Consider the following 6,534-nt stretch of genomic DNA (forward strand, 5'->3'; position numbering starts at 1 on the left):
GAAGGCGGAGGACGTCATCAAGCTGAACGTGTGCTGAACACGGAGGTGCCGTACGTTCGGTGCTCGATCGGTTGGAACGCGAAGAAGTTCGACTACATCAACCGCGTTGTTAAACGCTTCCATTACGGTCTATGAGCGTACGTAGACACACTCTCCCTCCTCGTTGATACGCATGTCCGTGGATAGATCTTGCGTGTGCGTATAATTTTTTTGTTGTCCATGCAATGTTTCCCAACATCGTCCCCCGCGTCGCTCTCCCTGGCGACACGGGGGAAACCCTAGATCGGCGCCGCCATCCTCCCCTTGGCTCGTCGCCGCCAGAGGAGCGGCCGACAAAGCCCGCGCTGGCTCCGGTGAAGGTGGCGGTGGGGCCCTTTCTTCTCTCTTGCCTGCAAGCTTGGTGAGGCGGCTTCCAAGGATGGCACAGGGCAGGGCCATGGCAGTGCGGGGGATTGTGTGTGCGACGCGGTGGTCCACGGTGGCGCGTGGCGGGAAGCTTGCTGCAGCGGCGGCTCACGGTGTGTGGCTGGTGGCTGGCCGACGTGGCCGGTGACGCGCGCGAGATGGGCGCCGGTCCGTGGGATGTTGGCGTCATTGCTGACGCGCCATATCTGGGGTGGCGCGGCGAGTTGGCGCGGCCCGTCAGCGTGACTGGAACTGGGCGCTGTGCGAGGACCCGACCGGTCCATATGGCAGGGCGAGGGAGCAATGCGTGGGCGCATAGAAGCGTGGCTGCAGTCAGATCCAGGGCGGCGCATGCATGTGTTGCTCGGGCGCCGTTCCCTATGTAGATCTGTTGTGTGTTGGACGCGAGCGTCTGTGTTGCTCCCGGCTGCGGGAGAAGCTGTGGGAGAGGAATGACACCCTCGCTCGGTGTTGCATCCTCCTGATGGTGGTTCGGAAAGCTTGACGCTTCTGCAGGTGGGAGGACAAGATGGTGGTGGCTGGAGGGCGATGAATGGCGTTGCTGCGGTTGTTGCATCCTTCGTCGGGAGATGAATGGCCTGCAAGCATTGCATACTCGAGGAGATGAATGGCGTAGTGCTTGGTTGCATCCTTTTGATGGGAGAAGAATGTCGTCGCTGCAGGTTGCGTCCCCGCCCAGTGGGGGGACGGGGATGCAAGCTTGGAAGCATGTCGAGCTTGTCGGGGATGTGCGGATTGCCGTGGAAACTGGGGTAGCAGCTTGTGTTGGGGAACGTAGTAATTTCAAAAAATTTCCTACGCACACGCAAGATCATGGTGATGCATAGCAACGAGAGGGGAGAGTGTTGTCCACGTACCCTCGTAGACGGAAAGCGGAAGCGTTAGCACAACGCGGTTGATGTAGTCGTACGTCTTCATGATCCGATCGATCAAGTACCAAACACACGGCACCTCCGAGTTCAACACACGTTCAGCTCGATGACGTCCCTCGAACTCCGATCCAGCCGAGTGTTGAGGGAGAGTTTCGTCAGCACGACGGCGTGGTGACGATGATGATGTTCTACCGTCGCAGGGCTTCGCCTAAGCACCGCTACAGTATTATCGAGGTGGACTATGGTGGAGAGGGGCACCGCACACGGCTAAAAGATCAAACGATCAATTGTTGTGTCTATGGGGTGCCCCCTGCCCCTGTATATAAAGGAGCAAGGGGAGGAGGCGGCCGGCCAGGGAGAGGCGCGCCAAGGGGGAGTCCTACTCCCACTAGGAGTAGGACTCCTCCTATTCCTAGTAGGAGTAGGAGAGGGGGAAGGGAAGGAAGAGGGGGAGAAGGAAAGAGGGGGCCGACCCCCCTTGCCCTAAACCAATTCGGTTTGGGGCTTGGGGGGGGGCGCCCCACACTCCCCTTGCTGCCCTCTATTTCCACTAAGGCCCATGTAGGCCCATTAAGCCCCCGGGGGGTTGCGGCAACCTCCCGGTACTCCGGTAAAATCCTGATTTCACCCGGAGCACTTCCGATATCCAAACATAGGCTTCCAATACATCAATCTTCATGTCTCGACCATTTCGAGACTCCTCGTCATGTCCCCGATGTCATCCGGGACTCCGAACTACCTTCGGTACATCAAAACACATAAACTCATAATATAACCGTCATCGAACTTTAAGCGTGCGGACCCTATGGGTTCGAGAACTATGTAGACATGACCGAGACACGTCTCCGGTCAAAAACCAATAGCGGAACCTGGATGCTCATATTGGCTCCTACATATTCTACGAAGATCTTTATCGGTCAAACCGCATAACAACATACGTTGTTCCCTTTGTCATCGGTATGTTACTTGCCCGAGATTCGATCGTCGGTATCTCAATACCTAGTTCAATCTCGTTACCGGCAAGTCTCTTTACTCGTTCCGTAATACATCATCACGCAACTAACTCATTAGTTTCAATGCTTGCAAGGCTTATAGTGATGTGCATTACCGAGTGGGCCCAGAGATACCTCTCCGACAATGGGAGTGACAAATCCTAATCTCGAAATACGCCAACCTAACAAGTACCTTCGGAGACACCTGTAGAGCACCTTTATAATCACCCAGTTACGTTGTGACGTTTGGTGGCACACAAAGTGTTTCTCCGATAAACGGGAGTTGCATAATTAATCTCATAGTCATAGGAACATGTATAAGTCATGAAGAAAGCAATAGCAACAAACTAAACGATCAAGTGCTAAGCTAACGGAATGGGTCAAGTCAATCACATCATTCTCCTAATGATGTGATCCCGTTAATCAAATGACAACTCATGTCTATGGTTAGGAAACATAACCATCTTTGATCAACGAGCTAGTCAAGTAGAGGCATACTAGTGACACTCTGTTTGTCTATGTATTCACACATGTATTATGTTTCCTGTTAATACAATTCTAGCATGAATAATAAACATTTATCATGATATAAGGAAATAAATAATAACTTTATTATTGCCTCTAGGGCATATTTCCTTCAGTCTCCCACTTGCACTAGAGTCGATAATCTAGTTCACATCGCCATGTGATTTAATACCAATAGTTCACATCAACATGTGATTAACACCCATAGTTCACATCGACATGTGACCAACACCCAAAGGGTTTACTAGAGTCAATAATCTAGTTCACATCGCTATGTGATTAGCACCCAAAGAGTACTAAGGTGTGATCATGTTTTGCTTGTGAGAGAAGTTTAGTCAACGGGTCTGCCACATTCAGATGCGTAAGTATTTTGCAAATTTCTATGTCAACAATGCTCTGCATGGAGCTACTCTAGCTAATTGCTCTCACTTTCAATATGTATCCAGATTGAGATTTAGAGTCATCTAGATCAGTGTCAAAATTTGCATCGACGTAACCCTTTACGGTGAACCTTTTTGTCACCTCCATAAGCGAGAAACATATCCTTATTCCACTAAGGATAATTTTGACCGCTGTCCAGTGATCTACTCCTAGATCACTATTGTACTCCCTTGCCAAAAACAGTGTAGGGTATACAGTAGATCTGTTACACAGCATGACATATTTTATAGAACCTATGGCCAAGACATAGGGAATGACTTTCATTCTCTTTCTATCTTCTGCCGTGGTCGGGCTTTAAGTCTTACTCAGTTTCACACCTTGTAACACAGGCAAGAACTCTTTCTTTGACTGTTCCATTTTGAACTACTTCAAAATCTTGTCAAGGTATGTACTCATTGAAAAACTTATCAAGTGTCTTGATCTATCTCTATAGATCTTGATGCTCAATATGTAAGCAGCTTCACTGAGGTCTTTCTTTGAAAAACTCCTTTCAAACACTCCTTTATGCTTTGCAGAATAATTCTACATTATCTTCGATCAACAATATGTCATTCACATATACTTATCAGAAATGATGCAATGCTCCCACTCACTTTCTTGTAAATACAAGCTTCACCGCAAGTCTGTATAAAACTAATGCTTTGATCAACTTATCAAAGCGTATGTTCCAACTCCGAGATGCTTGCAGCAGTCCATAGATGGATCGCTGGAGCTTGCATATTTTGTTAGCACCTTTAGGATTGACAAAACTTTCTTGTTGCATCATATACAACTCTTCTTTAATAAATCCATTAAGGAATGTAGTTTTGTTTATCCATTTGTCAGATTTCATAAAATGTGGCAATTGCTAACATGATTCGGACAGACTTAAGCATAGATACGAGTGAGAAACTCTCATCGTAGTCAACACCTTGAACTTGTCGAAAACCTTTTGCGACAATTCTAGCTTTATAGATAGTAACACTACTATCAGCGTCCGTCTTCCTCTTGAAGATCCATTTAATCTCAATGGCTCGCTGATCATTGGGCAAGTCAATCAAAGTCCATACTTTGTTCTCATACATGGATCTCATCTCAGATTTCATGGCCTCAAGCCATTTCGCGGAATCTGGGATCATCATCGCTTCCTCATAGTTCGTAGGCTCGTCATGGTCAAGTAACATGACCTCCAGAATAGGATTACCGTACCACTCTGGTGCGGATCTCACTCTGGTTTACCTACGAGGTTCGGTAGTAACTTGATCTGAAGTTACATGATCATCATCATTAGCTTCCTCACTAATTGGTGTAGTAGTCACAGGAACAGATTTCTGTGATGAACTACTTTCCAATAAGGGAGCAGGTACAGTTACCTCATCAAGTTCTACTTTCCTCCCACTCACTTCTTTCGAGAGAAACTCCTTCTCTAGAAAGGATCCATTCTCAGCAATGAATATCTTGCCTTCGGATCTTTGATAGAAGGTGTACCCAACATTTTATTTTGGGTATCCTATGAAGACACACTTCTCCGATTTGGGTTTGAGCTTATCAGGTTGAAATTTTTTCACATAAGCATTGCAACCTCAAACTTTAAGAAACGACAGCTTAGGTTTCTTGCCAAACCATAGTTCACACGGTGTCGTCTCAACAGATTTAGATGGTGCCCTATTTAACGTGAATGTAGCTGTCTCTAATGCATAACCCCAAAACGATAGTGGTAAATCGGTAAGAGACATCATAGATCGCACCATATCTAATAAAGTACGGTTACGACGTTCGGACACACCATTACACTGTGGTGTTCCAGGTGGCATGAGTAGTGAAACTATTTCACATTGTTTTAACTGAAGGCCAAACTGGTAACTCAAATATTTTACTTCTGCGATCATATCGTAGAAACTTTTATTTTTGTTACGATGATTCTCCACTTCACTCTGAAATTCTTTGAACTTTTCAAATGTTTCAGACTTGTGTTTCATCAAGTAGATATACTCATATCTGCTCAAATCATCTGTGAAGATCAGAAAATAATGATACCTGCCGCGAGCCTCAATACTCATCGGATCACATACATCAGTATGTATGATTTCCAATAAATCTGTTGCTCGCTCCATTGTTCCAGAGAACGGAGTCTTAGTCATCTTGCCCATGAGGCATGGTTCGCAAGCATCAACTGATTCATAATCAAGTGATTCCAAAAAGCCCATCAACATGGATTTTCTTCATGCGCTTTACACCAATATGACCTAAACGGCAGTGCCACAAATAAGTTGCACTATCATTATTAACTTTGCATCTTTTGGCTTCAATATTATGAAAATGTGTATCACCACGATCGAGATCCAACAAACCATTTTCATTGGGTGTATGATCATAGAAGGTTTTATTCATGTAAATAGAACAACAATTATTCTCTAACTTACATGAATAACCGTATTGCAATAAACATGATCCAATCGTATTTACGCTCAACGCAAACACTAAATAACATTTATTTTAGGTTTAACACTAATCCCGAAAGTATCGGGAGTGTGCGATGATGATCATATCAATCTTGGAACCATTTCCAATACACATCGTCACTTCACCCTTAACTAGTCTCTGTTCATTCTGCAACTCCCATTTTGAGTTACTATTCTTAGCAACTGAACTAGTATCAAATACTGAGGGGTTGCTATAAACATTAGTAAAACACACATCAATAACAAGTATATCAAATATACCTATGTTCACTTTGCCATCCTTCTTATCCGCCAATTACTTGGGGTAGTTCCGCTTCCAATGACCAGTCCCTTTGCAGTAGAAGCACTCAGTTTCATGCTTAGGTCCAGACTTGGGTTTTTTCACTTGAGCAGCAACTTGTTTGCCGTTCTTCTTGAAGTTCCCCTTTCTTCCCTTTGTCCCTTTACTTGAAACTAGTGGTTTTGTTTACCATCAACACTTGATGCTTTTCTTGATTTCTACCTTCGTCGCTTTCAGCATCACGAAGAGCTTGGGAATCGTTTCCGTTATCCCTTGCATATTATAGTTCATCACGGAGTTCTACTAACTTGGTGATGGTGACTAGAGAATTCTGTCAATCACTATTTTATCTGGAAGATTAACTCCCACTTGATTCAAGCGATTGTAGTACCCAGACAATCTGAGCACATGCTCACTGCTTGAGCTATTCTCCTCCATCTTTTAGCTATAGAACTTGTTGGAGACTTCATATCTCTCAACTCGGATATTTACTTGAAATATTAACTTCAACTCCTGGAACATCTCATATGGTCCATGACGTTCAAAACGTCTTTGAA

This window comes from Triticum urartu, chromosome 6A (genome assembly GCF_056163025.1).
Source record: "Triticum urartu cultivar PI428250 chromosome 6A, HENAU_Tu73, whole genome shotgun sequence".
Classification (NCBI taxonomy): domain Eukaryota; kingdom Viridiplantae; phylum Streptophyta; class Magnoliopsida; order Poales; family Poaceae; genus Triticum; species Triticum urartu.